The sequence below is a fragment of the Lynx canadensis genome, chromosome D2, assembly GCF_007474595.2.
Source record: "Lynx canadensis isolate LIC74 chromosome D2, mLynCan4.pri.v2, whole genome shotgun sequence".
In the NCBI taxonomy this organism is placed as follows: domain Eukaryota; kingdom Metazoa; phylum Chordata; class Mammalia; order Carnivora; family Felidae; genus Lynx; species Lynx canadensis.
Window position 1 is genome coordinate 30,220,479 of NC_044313.2, and position 21,013 is coordinate 30,241,491.

Here is a 21,013-nt window from a genome sequence, read left to right on the forward strand (position 1 = left end):
GGCACACACCATACACATTCAGGGCACGGTGATGGTCCAGCTGCTAATATTATCCATGAAGGTCCTATTGTCATCTTTGTGTTCTGAGGAAGGGCGTCTCTTCAATGTTCTTTGTTTAACCTAGCACCTAGAACTGAAAACAGCCTGCTGGAAGCAGTGTGACCAGGACAGAGCAGAGTGATCTTTGGGTCCACTGGGCTTTTCACACAAGAACGGCCGCCAAACTAAGTACAGCACCCTGTTCGGCGTTGACAAACTGAACTTCTGAGCTTGTTGAAAATTTGATTCTGGTCTGGGTTCTGAAATTTCCGTTTCTTACTTGCCCTCAACCCCACGTGCTTCATCCCAGGGCCCAAAAAATGTTTTTCCCAGGGGAAAACATTTGGAAGAAAGGGAGGGAGGTAGAAAAGGAAGGAAGTGAGGAAGAAGGAACGTGTGGGGCTGAGGGCAAGTGCTGGCTGAAATCTCTGGTGAGACCACGTCTTCATTTTCTGCAAAGTCAGCTGCCTTGTTTACCTCTCACCTAGTCTCAGCACACTGGCCCCTTCCCAACTGCAGGCATGAGGAGAGCAGAACTGAATAACAAATAGGAACCTGCCAAATCCCCAGAGGCCTGGGGCACATCACATCTAGCTTGGTGTTTCAAAATACCAATGATTGGGGTATTGTTTTGTTTTTTATTTTTTGGTGAACAGAAGTCACAAAAGCTTGTAGGAATGTAGGAAATTTCAAAAATACAGTAAGAACATAAAACTCAAAAATAATCTTACCTGCAGAGAAAATCGCCATTACCATTTACAGTATTTTCTTGGGGTGCCTGGGTGGCTCAGTCGGTTAAGTGTCAGACATGGGCTCAGGTCATGATCTCATGGTTTGTGAGTTCGGGCCCCACATGGGGCTCTGCACTGACAGCTCAGGGTCTGGAACCTGCTTCAGATTCTGTGTCTCATTCTCTCTCTGCCCCTCCCCCACTTGTGCTCTGTCTCTCTCAGTCTCTCAAAAGTAAATAAATGTAAAAAAAAAATTTACGGTATTTCCACATAGTGTTTTAGATAAATAGGGATCATATTCTGTATTCAATATGTGGGTTTTACATCTTTATTTTCTTAAAATGTTTTTTGATGTTTATTTATTTTTGAGATAGAGAGATAGAGAGCAAGCAGGGGAGGGGCACAGAGAGGGAAACAGAATCCCAAGCAGGCTGTATGCTGTCAGTGCAGAGCCTGATGCGGGGCTCAAACCCACAAACCACAAGATCATGCCCTGAGCTGAAATCAAGAGTTAGACGCTTAACTGACTGAGCCACCCAGGTGCCCCATTTTTATTTCCTTTTAATTCACATCATGAGCACTTTTCAGCCATAAAAATTATCTGAAAACTTTATTTTTAATAGCTGCCTAATATTCTCGTTTAAAGATATACCATGATTTATTATGGAACATTGGGTTCAGCTTTGGCCTTGATTGCTAGCTAGCACATACTCTTTTTTTTTCTTTTTTTAATTTGCATCCAAATTAGTTAGCATATAGTGCAACAATGATTTCAGGAGTAGATTCCTCAATGCCCCTTACCCATTTAGCCCATCCCCCCACAACCCCTCCAGTAAGCCTCTGTTTATTCTCCATATTTAAGAGTCTCTTATGTTTCATCCCCCTCCCTGCTTTTATATTCTTTTTGCTTCCCTTCTCTATGTTCATCTGTTTTGTCTCTTAAAGTCCTCATATGAGTGAAGTCATATGATATTTGTCTTTCTCTGACAAATTTCACTTAGCTTAATACCCTCCAGCTCCATCCACGTAGTTGCAAATGGCAAGATTTCATTCTTTTTGATTGCCGAGTAATACTCCATTGTATATATAAACCACATCTTCTTTATCCATTTATCCGTCGATGGACACTTGGGCTCTTTCCATACTTTGGCTATTGTTGATAGTGTGCTATAAACATTGGGGTGCATGTGTCCCTTCGAAACAGCACACCTGTATCCGTTGGATAAGTACCTAGTAATGCAATTGCTGGGTCATAGGGTAGTTCTATTTTTAGTTTTTTTGAGGAACCTGCATACTGTTTTCCAGAGTGGCTGCACCAGTTTGCATTCCCACCAGCAGTGCAAAAGGGTTCCTCTCTCTCCACATCCTCGCCGACATCTGTTGTTGCCTGAGTTGTTAATATTAGCCATTCTGACAGGTGTAAGGGGGTATCTCATGGTGGTTTTGATTTGTATTTCCCTGATGATGAATGACGTTGAGCATTTTTTCATGTGTCAGTTGGCCATCTGGATGTCTTCTTTGGAGAGTGTCTATTCATGTCTTTTAGCACATACTCTTTTACCATGTCTACTTCTACATGAATGAGTCACCATCACGTCTCTCAGGGTGTAGCTGCTGTCCAGGCAAACATTCCCTCAAGGAGAAGGAACTCAGGGGACAAATGGAAAGGAGAGAAAGAGCATCTTAGCACAAAGAGGGAAAGTTCCCCACCGTTTAGTGACTTCCCATCTCTGCCTTGTGTCTGTGGAAGATAACATTTGGCCCAGACCAAGATACAGGATCGATTGATCTGGCTCAGCACTACAGGTAACCTTGGCTCCTACAAGCCCCCAGCATGCCCTCCGGCTGAGCAAGGGGGATCAAGCTTCCCCTAAGTGATGACTGCAAATTGGCCGTGGATCTGGCGATGGGCCCCTTGTTGACTTCAGAACGTAAAACTCTTACAAGGATAAATAAGTCAGTGCCATATCGTTACCTGATTTACAGTTGCCCGTTTCCCCAGAGCAGTAGGGAGCACTTCCTCTGAGGCACAATCGTGTAAAAACCCAAAGTGCATGTGAACCTCACCTGGTTAAGTCATTAGGTAACATGCCAGCCCCTCCTGCTCTCATGGCCCCTGGGTGATGGTGTCCGGAGTCCGGGTGAGAAGTGAGGTTTATAGCTCTGGGAGGAATTCAGGCGTCCTCGTCGGAGAGATGACAGATGTGGCTGGCCAAGCCACCTGCGGGCCTAGTGAATGTGCATTTTTCTCACACATGTTCTGTCTGCAAAGCATTGGACGATGCTGGGTTTTCTGTGGGACGCAGATATTACTTACCTCCATGGTAAAAGCAGAGATGAGACTTGTCGGAGCATAGGGCAGCATTCTGTGGGCGGTGGGGTAATGTGAAATAAAAAGGAACATGAAATGCAAATGAGAAGAAACTCAAATGGACAGCAAATCTGAAAAATATTTAACCTCACCAGGAATCAATGAAATGCAATTAAAACTAAACTATCATGTTTTACCTATAAAATTGAGAAAAATTATTGTAATAGAAAATTACTAGTGTGGGCAGAGAAGACACTCTCATAAATTGTTGGCAGCAGCATAAATTTGTATTTGATAATTGGATTCAAAACCGAGCATCTGGAAGTCAACCCATTTGGTGGGTTATTCAACCTCTTGTCACCTACCTTAAGGAAGGTATCAGAGATGCCCATAAGGGTTTAGGCGTAAGCACATTCACGCAGTGTTACTTGCAATGGCAAAATATCAGAAACAGCTTATATGTCCCAAAATAGAGAATTAGTTAAAAGAGTCATAATAATTGCATGTGATGGTATCCCTAATACATATGTATGTGTATGTAAACATCTACGTATATGTATAAGAGATGTATGTATAACATATACATCATACATATACCGACAGAGATACAGAGAGACTGGCAGATAGAAAGACAGAGATGGGGGTGGGGGGGCACCTGAGTGGCTCAGTTGGTTAAGTGACTTCAGCGCAGGTCATGATCTCCCAGTTCATGGGTTGGGGCCCCACGTCGGGCTCTGTGCTGACAGCTCAGAGCCTGGAACCTGCTTCAGATTCTGTGTCTCCCTCTCTCGCTGCCTCTCCCCCACTCACGCTCTGACTCTCTCTCTCTCTCTCAAAAATAAACATTTAAAAATTTTTAAAAACAATTAAAAAGAAAAAAAGAAAGATGGAGAAGAACAGAAAACAGAGAGACAGATGAGAAAGAACCAAGTACACCCAAATGTTAGCAATAGCCTGAAGTCTTTCTGGCCACTTGGTGGCAGTTTGGAAAATGTTTCTTATTAGCTTCATACAACCTATCTCAGCTTAAGAACAAGCCCAGAATAAATGGATGGGGCTTTGACATTTTGTTTAAAATGATGAACCAGGCCGGATCTCAATGCCTTGTGAATTACTTGTACATTGATGTATATTTATTGATCATAAATCAGGATTTCAGACATGGTCAGGGTCTGAGATTTTCTTAGTGGGAGGGTGGGGATCTCCCTCCCCTAAAGTGCCATTAACATCACAAAGGGGAAGGGCAGCGTGTTGTCAGTGTTTCAATAGTCCAACAGAAACCCTGCGTTCTTGTAAGGAGACTACAGAGGTGAACCCAAACCTGGACTATCTTTGGCCTTATCTGAAATTACATCAGCTCTGTTAGGCAGGTTGTCAGATCAGCAGCTTAGTAGCTGGTTAGATATGTCCTTGACTAATTAGAGAACTGGAAGATGAATTGAATGATACTGAGCCAACAACATTTGCTTAGTAGCTTGGTAGGCAGAAATCTTCCAAAACAATGGGTCTCTTAAGAAAAAGTAATAAAGAGCATTGTCAATAGTGAAAAAGTGCCGGAGCCAGACCTCCACTTTCTCCACAGTGCCAGTTGGCCTTTCCTCCTCTTTGATCTTCCAGCACCTCTGCAGGAAGTGTAGGTCTGGTCACATGCTGCTGTGCGTAAAGGGGCTAGAGATGCCTTCTTCATAGAGGGGAGGGGAGGGAAGGATTATATATATAAACATAGCTCACCAAAATATGTGTGCCCTCCAATCCAGCAATCCAGTCCTGGTATATATCCAACAGAAGTGCTGCGTATGTGTGTTCATTAAAGACCCACACTAAGCCACTCACAGTGGCACTATTTGTAACACCTCCAAACTGGAAACTACCTACATGCCCATCAACAGTAGATTGAATAAGTAAACTGTGCTATATCCACACAATGGGAGCCTATTCAACAATGAGAAATGAACAACCTAGAACCACATGCCACAATACTGTGTTGAGTCAAGAAAACCAGACACAAAATGATACAGGCTGTGGGATACTGTTTATTAAATGTATAAAAACAAGGAAAAAAAGTAATCTGTGCTGTTAGAGATCCACCTTTGGGAGTGTTAGGGACTGGAAGGGAGACTGAGGAGGGCTCTGGGGTGCTGGTAATAGTCTGCTGTTTGGTTTGAGTGATGGTTACATGCATATGTTGTCTCCAAAAAATTCATGGAGCTCTACACTTAGGATGTTACAGTTTTCTGTATGTATGTTATACTTGAATAGAAAGTTAAAAAAAAGGAAACTAGCTTTTTTTTTTCCTGGAACAAAATGATATTACTTATTGGCATCATTACTGTAAAGCTCTTACTAACTGGCAAAGCCCTAGCTCTGAGTCTAGACTAGGATGAGAAGGTAAGAAAGGAAAAAAAGAGGGGAAAGAACAAGAATGATGTGGTGGACAGATCCTCAAGTTGCCTCCACCCACGTTCCCTACTTCCTGGTGTTCATGCCCTTGTGCGACCCCTCCAAGTGTGGGCAGGACCTGTGACTTGCTCCTAACCAAAAGATAATGATGCCCATCTTGCAGGAAGCTCTCTCTCCCTTGGTGGCTGTGGGGAAGCAGGGACCACATTGGGAATCCCTACATGGCAAGTAACTGAGGTGATCTCTAGGATCTGAGAGCAGCCTCCAGCCAACAGCTAACAACAACAACAACAAACTCCTTAAGCTCTCAGTCCTATAGTCTGAAGGAACTTAATGCTGCCAACAGCCATGTGAGCAGGGAAATGGATCCTTCCCCAGTTGAGTCTCCAGATGACAGTGCAGCCCTGGCCAATGCCTGGATGGCAGCCCTGTGAGACCATAAGCAGAGGATCCAACTAAACCTGCCTGGAGTTCTGACCTATAAAAATTGTGAGATAATAAATGGGTGTTGTTTTAAGTTTGTGGTAGTTCGTTACACAGCAGCATATAATATAAGAGAGGTCAAACAGCCAGATCTGGGTACAAAATGTAAGTGATGATACAAACTTAAGTTGTGGACCTCGATTTCAAAATATTTCCATTTAGGGGCGCCTGGGTGGCGCAGTCGGTTAGGCGTCCGACTTCAGCCAGGTCACGATCTCGCGGTCCGTGAGTTCAAGCCCCGCATCGGGCTCTGGGCTGATGGCTCAGAGCCTGGAGCCTGTTTCCGATTCTGTGTCTCCCTCTCTCTCTGCCCCTCCCCCGTTCATGCTCTGTCTCTCTCTGTCCCAAAAATAAAATAAACGTTGAAAAAAAAAATTTTTTTCAAAATATTTCCATTTAAAATGATCCTGTGATATGGAAGTCTCTCAATGGGGCTAAGCCTGGACTCAGCCATCACTGAGGTCAACAGTCAGACACATCTGGGTTTGGATCCTGACTCTACTGACATTTGAACTTGGGAAAGTTTCTTTACTCCTCTGAGTCTCTGTTTCTTTTGATGAATGCAGATTGTGATATTTTGCATGGCACAGGCACACAACAATGACTAGTTTTCCTTCTTCCTTACAAAATGACATGTTGCCTCACTCAGAAGCAGAGTGTTCAGACAGGATGAGAGGCATTCTGGAGCATCCTGGGCCCACCTGAAGCAAAGGACTGAAATTAAAGCTACCACATGGAGAATTGCAACGAGATTTCCTTCGGTTTCAGGTTTGGAGATCCCTCAGAAAGAAGGCCCCCAAGTTAAGAGCTTCCATTCTGAGACAGCACACACACACACACACACACACACACACCCCTCTACAATAAACTACACCAACTCACACACACAGATCAATATGTCAGGGCAAGAGAGAAGGAAGCAGGCAGGGCAGATTGCCAAAGACAGAATCGGTGTGTGGGCTGTTGAGCTGTATTTCTGGTCCAATAAATCAATCTGCCTTGAAAGAGTTCCTCCGACTCCATGACTGTAATTGGAACTACCTTCCTCAGGGGCTGTTTGTTACGTTCAAGGTCAGGTGACAAGTACAGGTTTTCAGAGTCAGGCACAGTCAATCTTCACCTGCCTCTGGGAAGAGCTCTGCTCTATCTGGAGTATCAGTTAAAAATGAGTCCATCTGTGAGCTGTTGAAAACTTGGTAGAAATAGAATTGAGTTAGCCTCCAATTTCTCTCCTTGTTTTATTTCTAAACTCACTTCAACATTCTGTCTAGGATGCCTCCGCTAAAACCAACATCTCCATTAATTTGCAATTTGTTGAATCTTGCTGTAGCAGAAGCATCTGGGCACCGGTCCCCCCAAAAACAGAAAATACTAACTGGTGCTGTTTATTGAGTCCTGAATGTGTCAGGCACTGCACCAACCATGCATCTCACATGCATTACTTCACTTAAAGCCACAACAAACCCAGGAGTCAGTTACACTAGCTGTCTGCGTTCATAACTGAGGACACAAGCCAATGACATTAACATGCTTACCTCAGGTCACAAAGCTGGGAGTTGACACAGTCATGATTTGAACTGAGGTCTTTCTCACACCAAAAGTCATGTTCTAAGCAAGAAACTACACTCTGGATCCAACTAGTAGACAACTGGTTATATTGTAATCAAGTCCCACTAATTGTTGACTGATTTATGTATAGGACTGTACATGAATGTGAAGCAATGATCCCTAGTCTCAAAGCATTTACACTCTAGTTGGGGGAGACGAAGAACACACATATAAAGTATCATGAACATCTCCAGAGTGATGTGATTCTGCACAGAGCACACCAATGAAATGTGACAGAGAGACAGCTGCCTGTGAGCAGGTAGGCTCAGGGAGTGTTTCCTCCAGCAGAGGGGCTTGAGCTGAAGTGAGATTGCCCTACACTTGGTGGGCGAGGAGGGTTAAGCCAAAAGGATGAGGAGGGCATTCTGCTTCCTCCAGGGTGCTGTGTGGCAAAGGCAGGGGGGTGAGAATGGGCAGATACAGTGGCTGTGTTTCCACTGGAGAAGCCACGTAAACAAGCTGGGGAACACACAGTTGGCTGGGAAGAGGATCTGTGAAGAGCAATGATGGAAAGTAGGCGGGGCTGAAGGCTCAAGATATTGGGAACCTTCACGTCTGGCTGAGGGCAGGCTTCGTTCTACAGACAACATGGAGTTTGAGAAGATGTTGGGGATTTTACACAAGTTGGAGAATGGCCAGTCCCTTAACTTGTTTAAGTGGCCACATTCACAGTGTTGGCAAAGACCATCCAAGGCAAGTTTTGGGCTTCCCTCACCCCTTCTCTTGGCTCTCTCCTGAAGCACTCACGTGACCTGTTCAGAAATGGAAGTGAACCAGGAATGGAACATTGATCCCAGGAGGCTAGAACCAGTTTTTCAGACCATCACACCAGGCTGTGTGCCCCAGCCAGGAGCTTGGCATAGGGGGTGTCAGCAGGAAGCCAGCAGAGATTCTTCTGGTCTCTGTAGAAAGCCCTGTCACCAGCAGCCTCAGTGCCAAAGCCTCCTTGTTCACCCCCTGCCACAAGAAATCTGTGAGATCCTGTCTATGCGACCCGGATTTGGGGAGCTTCAGTTGGCAGCCCCTGATTTTTTGTTAGAGGTGTTTGTAACATCTTGTAAGTAATGACCCCCAGCTGACCTGCATTTCGTCAAGGTTCGGGGCAGGTGAAATCCCAACGGCTGACTTTCCCCTGGAGCAGGGGAAGAGACTCATCTGCACCCTGCATGAACTGGAGCAGCCCATATTCGGAGTTGGGAAGAAGGTTAATAATAGTAAACAAACTTCCTTGAAGGGATGGCCTAAAGGGGAACTAGTTATTAAGAGGGAAAAAAAAAAAAAACCAACACCACTGCTTTTATAGTAACTCTTCTCAGTCTATAATGAGAAAACCTCCCTGCTGTATAAACGACCCCCTAATGTGAGTCACCCCAAGACCCAACTCTTCGTCCAGGAAGCAGGAGCATAATGGCGCAGTCAGGTGTAAATTATAGGAGCCCGCCAGGGCAGGAAGCAGGGTGAGTTATAATAGTAGAGTAAATTAATTTCACATAAGTGGGATTAGCAGTTAAATAAATAGCAGCCCCACCACTAACCCCGTCTGGAATGCTGAGTGTCTGTCCTCTGCCAGGGGGCAGAAACCTTATGGCTGAGTAGGAATTAGGTCACAACATGGTCGCTACCCACTTTTAAGGACAACTCCTCTAGGAATGTAAGGCAGAAAAATGTTTGTGTTAGAACAGCATTCCAAGTTAAAAAAAGATGAGATGTGACCTGCCTCCATTGATGGTTCAGCTACCGCTCATGGTGGCCCCGGTGCCCCATGAGTCATCAGAGACCTAAATGCAACCTGAGCAGTGGGGGAGGGATCACCCAGGATTTGGGGTAAATTGGGGGCAATGAGGTCTACGGATGGACCCATGAGGAGCTTCCGTTCTAGGCTGAGAACTTGTTGGTTTTATTTTTAAGTTGTCAACCTCCCGATGGCTTGCTTGGGCTTTTTAAAGCCTTGGCCCTCTCATAATTTGACAGTGACCTCTGTTCAGGTGAGTGGAGTGCCAGGGTTTGGGGGACCGCAGAGTCTGTGGGCTGTGGTGTGGACACCAGGGTTTGAGCTCATTCAGACGAAGGCAGGTGGGCTGGAATTTCAACACAGCCTCCTGATATACAAGGTAGGGTCAGTCATACTTCATGGAGCTGTTGTGATGTCTAAATTACATTAAGTCAAAAGCAAAAGGCCTCTAATCCTAGTTCTGACATGCTGAAGAGGAAGAGTAAATAAGTGGCAGCTCTCCTTCCTCTTTTTCCCCATGATACAGTAGAGCCAAATAAGAAAGTCCATATTGGACACCATCCAAAGGAGACTGTATCAATGATGAAATCTTCCTAAGGTAGGGGAGAATTAACAATGCTTTAGGTAATTCTCAGTAAGGACCTCTAGGAATGTTTCATGAAGCTGTGATTCTTTCTCTGCATTTGTTTAGGACCTTGAACCAAGTCAAAGTGGACTCCCAGTGTTGGCTGCAGCAGGGAGGGGCATTATCATGAGTCCTTTACACAGCTTCGTAAACTTTTTTGACTATACCCACTTGGACGGAGCCAAAGATCACCAACACCCCACCTATTCCATGTCTCTTCTGAATTTGGTAAATTATGGGGATGGGGTTCAGGGGAAGGAGATGAGAATTGCAGAGGAACCAGATGAATCAGTGGTACTGAACTTGGTGAACATGCAACATTTGTGACTCATTTCCTATTTATGTGAGAAGAACCTGACATTTTCTACTTGATTATAAATGAATGCCCTCTGGCCTCAAAAATAACCCTACTAATTTTACTCTACTAACCTGGAGTGTAAGATAAAAATTGTTAGAATAGCATAAATCCACAGACAAGCTAGACACCAATGAAGTGTCCCTAAATAATAGGGGAACAATCATGCCAGCCTGCCTAGATTTTCCTGGTTTTAGCACTGAAAGATCTGCATCCCAGAAAAACCCTCTGTCCTGAGCAAATTGGGATGACTGGTCACTCTACCACACCAGCCAACTGTAAGGGATTATGTACATATCTCCGTTAGCAATACGGATATATGAGCCATGGCTTGCTGATTTGCAATTCATTTATATACAATGTCTAGATAGTGGGCAATTTTATAGGCCAAAAATATCCACTCAGGACAAACAAAAACCTGTCATCTGACTAAAATGGATAATGAAGGCACAAAATCAATAGTAATTTATAAATAAAAAGTATGAATAATAGCAACTGAAAGCCACAACAGCTCATAACAACTGCTGAAAAACCAACTGAGAAGAATCCTCCCAAAAATTGGAGAAATTCCTATGCAAAGTAGAGGAGGAAAAACAAATTTGAGTCCTTAGTAAACTGTACAAACACTAATTTTAGTTTACGAATACCAAATTTTTGTGGGTTACTGGCAAATAGCCTTTAGTTCTATGTGAGGAGGAAAGTCCACGAAACATGTCTGTGAGTCACCTGTAGGAACAACAGAACAGATTTGCATTCTTGGATCAGTTCAAAGTTATCAGAATGACACGTAATTTCTACCAGGATATTTTGGCCAACACCTTGGAAGTCGCTGCTTCAGGCGCCTGGGTGGCTCAGCCGGTTAAGCGTCTGACTCAGGTCATGATCTCATGGTTCATGAGTTTGGGTGCCACATAGGGCTCTGTGCTGACAGCTCAGAGCCTGGAGCCTGTTTCGGATTCTGTGTCTCCCTCTCTCTCTCTCTGCCCCTCCCCTGCTTGTGCTCTCTCTCAAAAAAATGAATAAACATAAAAAAAATAAGAAAAAGAAAGTCACTGCTTTAGCTTGCTTAATAAATGAGAAAACCAAGGCCCAGACAAGTTAAATGACTTTTCCAAAGCTATAATTGTCATGAAGGCACACAAAAAAGATTTTCTGCATGTTATTGAGCTGTGTAAGGAAGGCAGAATTGTAGGATTTTTAGATACTTAGTCTGTCATATATGGTCATCTCTCCAGATGTATCAGAAATAGTGAAAAGATAAATTCAGTTGGCCTCCACAAGGATGTGTTGAAGCTCTCACTCCCAGTATCAGTAAATGCAACCTCCCTGGAATAGAGGGTCTTTGCAGACACATCAGGTGAAGATGAGGTCACTAGGTTGGGCCCTAATCCAATATGAGTGGCGTCCTTATAAGAAGAGGGAAATTCACACACACATGCACACGCTCACGCGCACACGTACACGGGACCGTGCTATGAGAAGATGCGGACGCAAGAGGGAGGTGGAGCTCTGAGTCAGGCAGCCACAAACCGAGGAGCACCTGGGGCTACCAGACCCCAGAAGAGGCCTGGAAGGATCCTCCCCTAGCGGCCTCTGAGCACTCATGGCCCTGCTGGCACCTTGATTTCAGACTTTGAGCCTCCATTCCATGAGAGAATAAATCTCTGTTGTTTTAAGCTGTCTAATTTGTGAAATTTTGTGACAGCAGCCCAGGAAACCATTACAGGACCCCGAAGTGGCTCCCAGCTCCCAGGGACTGGGTATCTCCCTTCTCGCACCTCTCCTGGCAGCTGGTTGGGAACAAAAGAGAAGAGGCCGTCCTCATCAGCCTCTTTATTGTGTCCTTCCTGCCTGCCACAGCAGCATCAGAGAGCTTGGGGCCTCCCTACCCACTGAGTGGGCACACATCTCAATCACGGAGAGGGTGGCATAATGTCAGTGCCTGTATCTGGGCACCAGGAGGGTGAGGAAACCCTGGTGGGCACCCCCTCCCTTCTCCATGAAGGCACTGTTCTGGCCACGTGCTTCCAGCGTGACCACTTGACATTTTCCTGTTCACACGCCATTTGACAAGGGCAAGAAATTTGATGAGCCATCCTGCCCTTCGCTGTTTTTCCTAGGACAAAAGCAAAGAGCTCATCAGATTACGGGGGGAGGGCTGCCACCTCGGAAACTGAGAAGTTTGCACATTATCTCGCTTTTTTGCCTAACATCTTTTTTAGATGCAACACGCAGACTTGGTTGGTTTACAAATTACTGTGCCCATAAACTTCCACCCAGAGAAGAGAGTAAGCTTCCCCAGGGTGGGGGTGGCACCAGCCAGTGAGGCTGATAGCTATAGTCACCAGATGCAGAGTATGATCCTAATTTTATAAAATAAATGTACTTAAATGTCTATCTGCATATGAAAGTATCTGGAAAGAAAACACCAAAATGTTATCTATCCAGGATAGAATTATGAATGTTTTTATTTTATTTGACTTTTATTTCTTTTCTCATATTGCTACATTAAACAACAAGGAATGATGTAAGAAAACTAGCCAAAGAAAAATTCATCCGTGATTACAGCTCTTGAGCACAAATACTATGAATATTCTGGTGCCTGATAGAGGAAAACTCCAAGAGTTATAATAACATAGCTGCATATGATATATAACACGAATCTTTTCTTCCTCCAGCAAGATATAAAGAGAGCTTTTTTTCCAGCGAAGCACTTTTTTCCCTAGTTGGGATCATCCTGTGTTTACAAAACTGTGGTTTCACTTAAAGTCATAACAAGCATTTTCCCATGTTGTTCTAAACCCTTCCATCCACAATAATCATAATATCTAATAGGTGCATATAGTCGCATCAGATATACAAACCTTCATTTACCTGGGGTTTCCTTGTGTATGTGTGAACCTTCATCCAGTCTGATTTGCCATGATGGAATGGCAACTTCCCTTCTGCTAAAGATGAGATAGTTTGCAGAAATCGGTTGAGAGCCAAGATTCTCCTAAATGTCTGGCCCATACCGCTGGCCCAAGGGAGGAGGGGTCTTGTCCACCGCCTGCCTCCTGTGCTCCTGCCAACACTCGTGAGTTGGAGATCAGCCGAACTGGGTTGAGGTTTGGCCAATTTTTGGATTTAGGTCTGTTTTGCCTTGTGCCCTCCAGGTTGTGACCAGACACTCCTGCTATTTTTCACTTTGCTACTAACCTTGTGGGACTGAAAGCGATTTTTGATATCAGTTGATACTGAGTCACAAACATTATTTTTGCTACCAGGTCTCCACTTTCCTAATCTACTGGTGATATTTTCAGCTTGAATCCTTCCCTCCCTTCACTCACGTGGCATCCCTGTCTTTCTGCAAGGAGGCAAATATAGGGCATGTCACATCACTCCTCATTCCTCTCCTGTGGCCAAATCACCAAATGGTCACCACATTCTTTCCAGCAAAGCCTGGCCATGGCACTGATTGGCATGGTGCCTGAGATACAAAACTATGTCGTGCCAGGACCCAATAATGTTTAGGGCCTCTTCTAGCGCTGATATTCTGTGAACCCGACCCAAATCTCTCCACTTTCACCTTTTTAATTTAAAATCTGAAATGTGTAGAATTGCAAACGGAAGGTACAGATCCTGACGCGAGGAATCTTGGTACAAGGAAGGGAGTCCCCCAGGACTGACCAGTGTGGGTCAGGAACAGCCTAGAAGCTCGAGTAAGAGGATCAGCAGCGCCTAGATGATAAATCCAAACCAGGTGAAAATGGAAACACTTCCTTAACCGCGCTTGGCTGAGGATTTTCACCAATCCTTGGTGAGGAGTGACTGGAAATTAATATCAGAAGCCCGCTGTGTACCCGTAGTTCACAGTATGTAATTATACTTAAGTTTACTTAACAGTAAGCTGTCTATAATACTCATTCCATAGTGTAGGTTCAGACAGTCACAAACAATTCTTTTGTTGTCTTTAGAAATTCTACAATAAAAACCTTAGTGGATATCATTATAATTATAAATCTCTACTGGAAGTTGGCCTAAGTGACTCTGGCAAACAAGATTCCAATTCCCAAAGTGAGGGGACCAGGTTAACAAACCCCTTTCCAGAATGCTGCTTTTGCTCTTCTTATTGCTTGCTTGCTTGATCGATCGATTCATTTATTTATTTGAGAGAGGAGAGAGAGAGAGAGAGAGAGCTTGCATGCAGGTGCACACAAGCAGGGGAGAGGCAGGGCGAGAGGGAGAGACAGAATCTTAAGCAGGTGCCCAGCATGGAGCCTGACGTGGGGCTCGATCTCATGGCTGTGAGATCATGACCTGAGCCAAAATCAACAGTCAGACACTCAACTGACTGAACCACCCAGGTGCCCCCCCGAATGCTGCTTTTGATAAAGCTTAGTTCTGGCTGGGGGTGCTACATGGTGCAGCTTTGGAGAGCACATGTGTGTAGGCATTCTTTCATTTCACAAGCAGTTACTGACTCTTGCAATGGGGCACGCGCTGTACTAGGTTTCAGCAATACAGCACAAAATAAAAGAGTCCATAACCTCAAAAAGCCTCCTGGAAGTGCATAAGCAATAAAGAGATGAGAGGGAATAGGGTTTTAAGAAGAGAAGGTCTGGAATAATCACTAAGGGACACGGATGAGGAAGACAGTGAGAAATTAGTAGAAGGCCTAATGTAAGACCAGGCCCATACTGGGACAGACTAGATCCCTGGAACCTGTATTAACACTTAGAATAAAGAGATGAGAAGGATTTCTTTTTGTTTCATGGTCCGGGAGCATAAATAGCATAAATAGTGAGGTTCCGGAGGATTTGGATGGTTTCGAACATCAAGACATCAGATGGCAAGCCCTTGTAGTGCGCGCAGATGGCTTGAAGTGGGCATGTGAGTGAAGACAGGAATTTGCATCCTCCCGGGCAGGGGAGGTGGAGCTTATTAGCAGCCACGATTGAAGTGCCCATCTCGGAGCGCAACTGCAAGAAGGACAGCCAACAAGACGCAGGCAGGCAGGGAGCGCTCCATCGGGTCCCATCCTTGTGCCATCCCAACCTGCGAAGGCAAAGACGGCTGCCCGGAGGGACCCCACCTTTGTTAATGCTCAGCCTCAGGATCCTAATTGCCAGAAAGGGTTTAGCAGTTGGATTCTCAGTGAAGGAGACGGAGCTTAATCAGCTGCAAAATTGCTGGTGGAATCTAGAACCCCACCCTCAGGCCATTTGGCCTTGGGGTGTGTGACAGAGGCTAGCAGAGCCTCAGCTATTCCCAATGTTCGAGGTTGAGAGCGATCAGAAAGTCCAAAAGATTGCATCCTCCAGACTCCCATCCCCCACCCTCAAACCTCCACTCAGGTCCTATGGCTTGCAGCCGCTTTTCCGGGGGCTTATCCCAAGCAGCCTGGCCTCACTTGACAACAATGAAAATTGTAACAATGCCTCCTTGTATCTGGATATAGCTCACAGCTTACAAACTTCTGACAATTTTTGGCTCATTTGAGAGAACAACGCAGAGTACACAATATTATTCCCCCATTTTAGAGCAGAACAAATTGAGGCTCAGAGAATAGGTGGGTATTTTCTCAGCACCTGACAGCTGGTGAATGGTGCTAAGACTTCCAGCCCGAGTCGCTTGACTATAAAGACCCCTGCAGTATGAGTGGTCTTTATGAGACAGTGTATCTACACAACCAATGAGAAGCTGTTGATTGGTCTTCAACCTTGTGGTTGAATCTTGTAAGTTTTTTTTGGAGAGAAGGAGATATGCTCCCTCCCAGCAGCCAGGTGTGGAGTATGTGGGGCCCAGCCCATCTCTGCTAGAGAGAAGGAGATGGTAGCCATCCCAATGGCATGACTTAGAGTCAACCTGCAGAGCCTGCCCCAGCCCCAACTCGGTTTGGGGTGGCTAGAATCTTAGCTCCCCATACCTGGAACATTCTAGTGTAGTGGTCATCCACTGTTTGGGCACTCAGCATCTTTCTTTTTCATTTGCTAATTGCATTTGGAGTTAGATGTCTCTCCCTCATGTGTGTCATCTCAGGTCTCTTGTCTTCCTGGCTTACAGGTACACATGAGGTCCCAGGACAACCAATCAGGCTCTCTCCTGGGATTTTGACAATTGCAGAGCAAAAGGGAAATAATTAGAGCAAATTTATTCCAGGGGCAGGGCCCCAAGGAAGCTATTAATTAGTTTCTCCTGCCCAGACCTTAGATCACTCTGGTTCTTGTCCTTTTTGAAGCCCTGCTCTCCTACATCCTACAGGATTCTGAGCCATCCGGTGGCCCTCCAAGAAAAACCTTTCCCACCTAAGTCTCTGTGTCTTGCAACCAGAGAAGAATTGATGGCCTCCATCTTCCTTCTACTCCCCATGCCCTCTTTCTCCTCTAGCTCTCTCTTGGGGGAAGTAGAATCATATAAAGGAAAGGGCCTTAGAATCAAAGTCAAGAACTGAGTTCAAATCTAGTCTCTGCCAAGACTTTGACTTACCAGCAAGTTAAAAGGGAGTTACAGGAGCACAGGGCACTATCAATGGTGTCTTTGTCAATAGATCGTGAAACATCGGGTCCATTAAAAATAGCTCCTAAGATAAGGAAGAATTCATAAAAGAATAAGGAAGGAATTCATAAAATAAGGAAGAATAAGGAAGGAATTCATAAAAGCTGAGGGTAAAACTGTTTATCCTGAGGGAAGAAGACGGAACTAGAGCAGGATCCACAGTCCTGCCTTGATCTGTAAGAGGATCTTTGTCCTAGACATTTTGCAAGAAAAAGAAGGCAGGTCCAGAAATAATTCTCTATGAAGAAGAGTAAACAAGCTGGCACCCTGGGCACCAACCAGACAACCACCCCTTTTCTCCCGGGGATAATAGAGGGCACTGAGTTTGTGAACATACTGAGGGTGGGTTCAGGTGAAGTCGGAAACTCCAGCTAGGTCGGGCTGGCTCCGAGTCGGGTGCTGTGTTTGGGACCGAACAACCCTTTCCTGTTGTGCATTTGTCTCCTGCCTCACACTGTGTGTAGAAAGAGGGGTCACTGGGGCTGTGTGCAGGCCTCCTGTGTTACCTAGAGGGAAGCATTGGTCCCTGGGTGGTAATTAGCCTTCAGGGAGTCAGCAGGCTGCTGAAAGATCAGGGAGGACCTGACTCAGACTTTTGAAATGTGCAGGCAAAGCCCCAGGACATACTGGACTTGACCCTGCCTGTTTGGGTCACTGGCCACCATCATGCTCTGTGCTCTTCTCTGCCTTCTTCCATCTGAGTTCCTTTCCACTGAACTTGAAAGCGGCATTTAAAAATTTTTTTTGGTCTTAGATGGTAATGAACTATTGACTTGGCCCCACACAGCTTCTGACAGCCTTCAAGGCTGGAGCTTCTTAGGTGGGAATGACAGAAGTTCCACTGGTTTGTTCTGACCTGCTGGTCTTTTGTCCTCTGATCTGTTACTGGTTAGATGCGTGTGCCTAGGTGAGCACTACAGATTGGCCTACATCGATAGGCTTTCTGAGATTTTAGATCAGATGAGAACTATCTGAATTTGGCCATGAGTGTGGCCCATCTCGAGTCGCGTTTTTACCCTAGCACTTTCAAAATTGTTAAAATTCTGTGTGTGAAAACGCGGAGGTTTTGGTGCTGACCAGTGAGTCCTCAGAGAGCAAAGCCTGACGTTGAACAGGGCAAGAAAGAAGAGGTATTCTTCTGATGCCCCCATTGCTGAGGCCATCAGCTCTGAACACTGGTCCCAAAGAACACATTGCTTCCCTTATCCCTCCTTTTTCTCTTCATCTACCATTGTGAGGGATAAAGAACCACGGGCACCAGTGGATGTCATTGCTAGTGACTAATGTCTGCCCAGAGACTGACTGTGCCCTCTTAGGTAAGGAGCAGGATCTACTTGGTAGCTCCATTGAGATATTTGATTTGAGTGGACCTCAGTGTTGTCTCAAGCATGTTCTTACTGTGATTAACTTATGTTTCTCTCTGAGGGGTAGGTTCCACCTAGCTCCCCGGCTACACATGTTTACATCTCTGCTCCCACATTTGCTAACTGCATGGGCAAGTGATTCAGTGTCTCCGAGTGAGCTTGCTCCTCCCTAAATGAGGGAGCCAGTGCTTCAGAGAGCGACGATGATTAAATAAGACAACAGGTAAAGCATCTGGCACAGTCCATGACATACAGTAGGTGCTTAATAAATGTTAATCCCCTTCCTGTGGTTGGTTGATGGTAGAAATAGCTACTTTGTTCCCTGACTTCAGTCCCCATGGAAGTGCCCTCCCCTTCTCAGTCTGGGCTTGGCCATGTGACTGTCTTTAGCCAGTGCGACAGTAGCAGATGGAACACAGAAACTTGAAGGGTGCTTGCATAGGGGGGCTTGCCTTCTTGCTGCTCCTGGAAGCCCTCTGCCACAACTCTGTGACCGACGCTGTGCTGGCCCAGTGGAGGGGGAGTGACCACAGGGAGGGGATTGAGGTGGCCCCACCACTTGCTATCAGCTTTAGCTTGCACAGACAGAAGTCTTTAGATAATTTACTTCAAACTACCATTGATCCTCCAAATGTGTGGTATTTTAGGGTTAGTCTCTTATTGGTCCCACAGCTTTAGCTCATGTTGGAATTCTTTGGACAAGATGATTGACTTAATATTTGGATTTTTGTTCAGCTGTCTTGCATCTTGTAGATTTGCTTCTCAGATGCCTAAAAAAAAATGGCAAAAATTAAAGTTTTGGAAAAGAAACTTTCTGAAAATTAAGCTAAATTCACTATCCAGACAAATCCATAGACCATGGAGAGGAAAATGCCCTGATGTCCATTTGGCCAGGCAAACTCAGTAAGGGTCTAACCCAGGAGAGTTAGACTGGGCCAAGCAAGGCCATTGCCCAGGGCAGACAGGGCAGACAGGGCAGCCCTGGCCAGAGGTAGGTTCAGGGCACACATCCCAGTCACAGTGGTTCTGCTAGTGCTGATGGGGCAAGGAGGCCAGAAGCAGACAGTTGGGCCATAAGGTCACAGTCTGGGAATATTCAAAATACCTGGGAAGTAAAGAGCCAAGAGGATCATATTAAATGGTTTTTAGGATAAGAACCATGTTTACTGTGAATGATTTGGAGGCTTCCCCAATTTCATCATCTTGGAGCAGTTGACTTTTGGTTTTTGAATTATCAGAGGCCCCCCTCAAGGCTTGGCTGAATATGATCTTAGCAGATTAGTGAATGGGTGGGTACTAATGAAGCACCAACCATATGTCATGGTTGGGCTAGGCACTCTGAGGAATGTAAGAGCAGGCTAAGGCCCCTGCCCTCAAATGGCTTTGCAAGGTCCCTTGGAAGCCATGCCAACCAGATCCAGAAAAGTATATTTAGAACAGTGAGTGCAGGAATAAGTGGGAGTTGAATTGTTCTGTACTGATTTCTGAAGGAGAAAGGATTAATTTAGACTGTAAGGAATGGCTATAATTTAACAACAAATAAACTTTTTGGCTTCCCATCAAGACAGGACAGTGTGAAAGAATGCCATGATTGATGAGTGAAGTCTGAATGAGCACAGGAATGGCATCTATTTACCATCTCTGACCTAGATGATATTTAAAGTCCCCTTTGATCTTTGATGGTCCGTGACTAATGGCATGTGTTTTAAGATACAGCCATGGCACCGAGAATTCCTGATACTTAGGGTGGTCATGGGAGGGCAGAGACAGGGATTATACTTTTCTTGTCTAGATTTCTCACCCAGAAATCTGAGAAATTGGTTAGTCTAGTCTAGAATCTTCCCCATGGCAAACATGCTGGTCACTATAAACAGACAAACAAACAGCCAGAAATCTCAGAAAAAAATGGATGGAAAGAAAAGTGAGGGCATGATTAACATAAAATTCAGAATTACTGTCAAGAGGAGAGAGGGGAATTCCATTGGGGAATGCATACAAGAGTAATATTCTTCGTAATATTTTATTTTTAAAGCTGGCTTGTAAGTACTTGAGTGAATGGTATGCGGATATTTTTTGTATATTCACTGAGTTTGCAACTATCACCATAAACAATTTTAGGACATTTTCATCACCTCCGAAAGAAAGCCCATTTCTCCCTAAGCCCCACAGCTCTAGACAACCAGTAATCTACTTTCTATCATGTGGATTTGCCTATTCTGGACATTTCACGTTAAGTGCAATCATGCAGTATGTGTTCTTTTGTGATTGGCTTCTTTCACTCAGCATAACATTTCAGAGGTCATCCTTGTGGCAGCGCATCAGTAGTTTGTTCCTTTTTATTGCTGAATAACATTTCATTGTATGGATATACCACATTTTATGTGTCCATTTATCAATTGGTAGACATTTGGGTTGTTTCCACTTTTTCACTATAATGAATAATGCTGCTATGAACATTCATGTACAAGTTTTTATGTCAACATATATTTACATTTCTCTTAGATATATGTCTAAGTGTGGAATTCCTTGGTCATATGGTAACTCTCCGTTTGCATTTTCCTCATGACTAGTGTTGAGCATCTCTTCATGAGTTTATTGACTGCATGTATATTTTCTTTGGAGAAATGTCTACTCATATCCTTTGTTCATTTTTTAGTTGGGTTGTTTGACTTTTTATTATTGAATTGTTAAGAACTCTTTATATAGTCTAGGTACAAGATCCTTTTTTTTAAGTTTATTTATTTTGAGAGAGAGAGACAGACAGACAGAGCATGAGTGGGGGGGGGGGGGTGGGCAGAGAGAGGTGGAGATACAGAATCCGAAGTAGG

At 44.7% G+C, this 21,013-nt stretch overlaps 1 long non-coding RNA gene across 2 annotated transcripts; it reads right to left on the reverse strand.

The window, feature by feature from the left end:
• Positions 1-2,268: 2,268 nt before the first annotated feature.
• Positions 2,269-13,511, reverse strand: LOC115527655. 2 transcript variants are annotated; one of them, XR_004344255.1, is made up of 4 exons: positions 13,159-13,511; positions 3,088-3,136; positions 2,838-2,999; positions 2,269-2,418 (listed from the first exon to the last, which is right to left on the reverse strand). It is a non-coding gene; the product is annotated as an uncharacterized LOC115527655 (long non-coding RNA). The 2 variants fall into 2 exon arrangements; XR_003972983.1 differs by having other exon boundaries at positions 2,269-2,999.
• Positions 13,512-21,013: the final 7,502 nt, after the last annotated feature.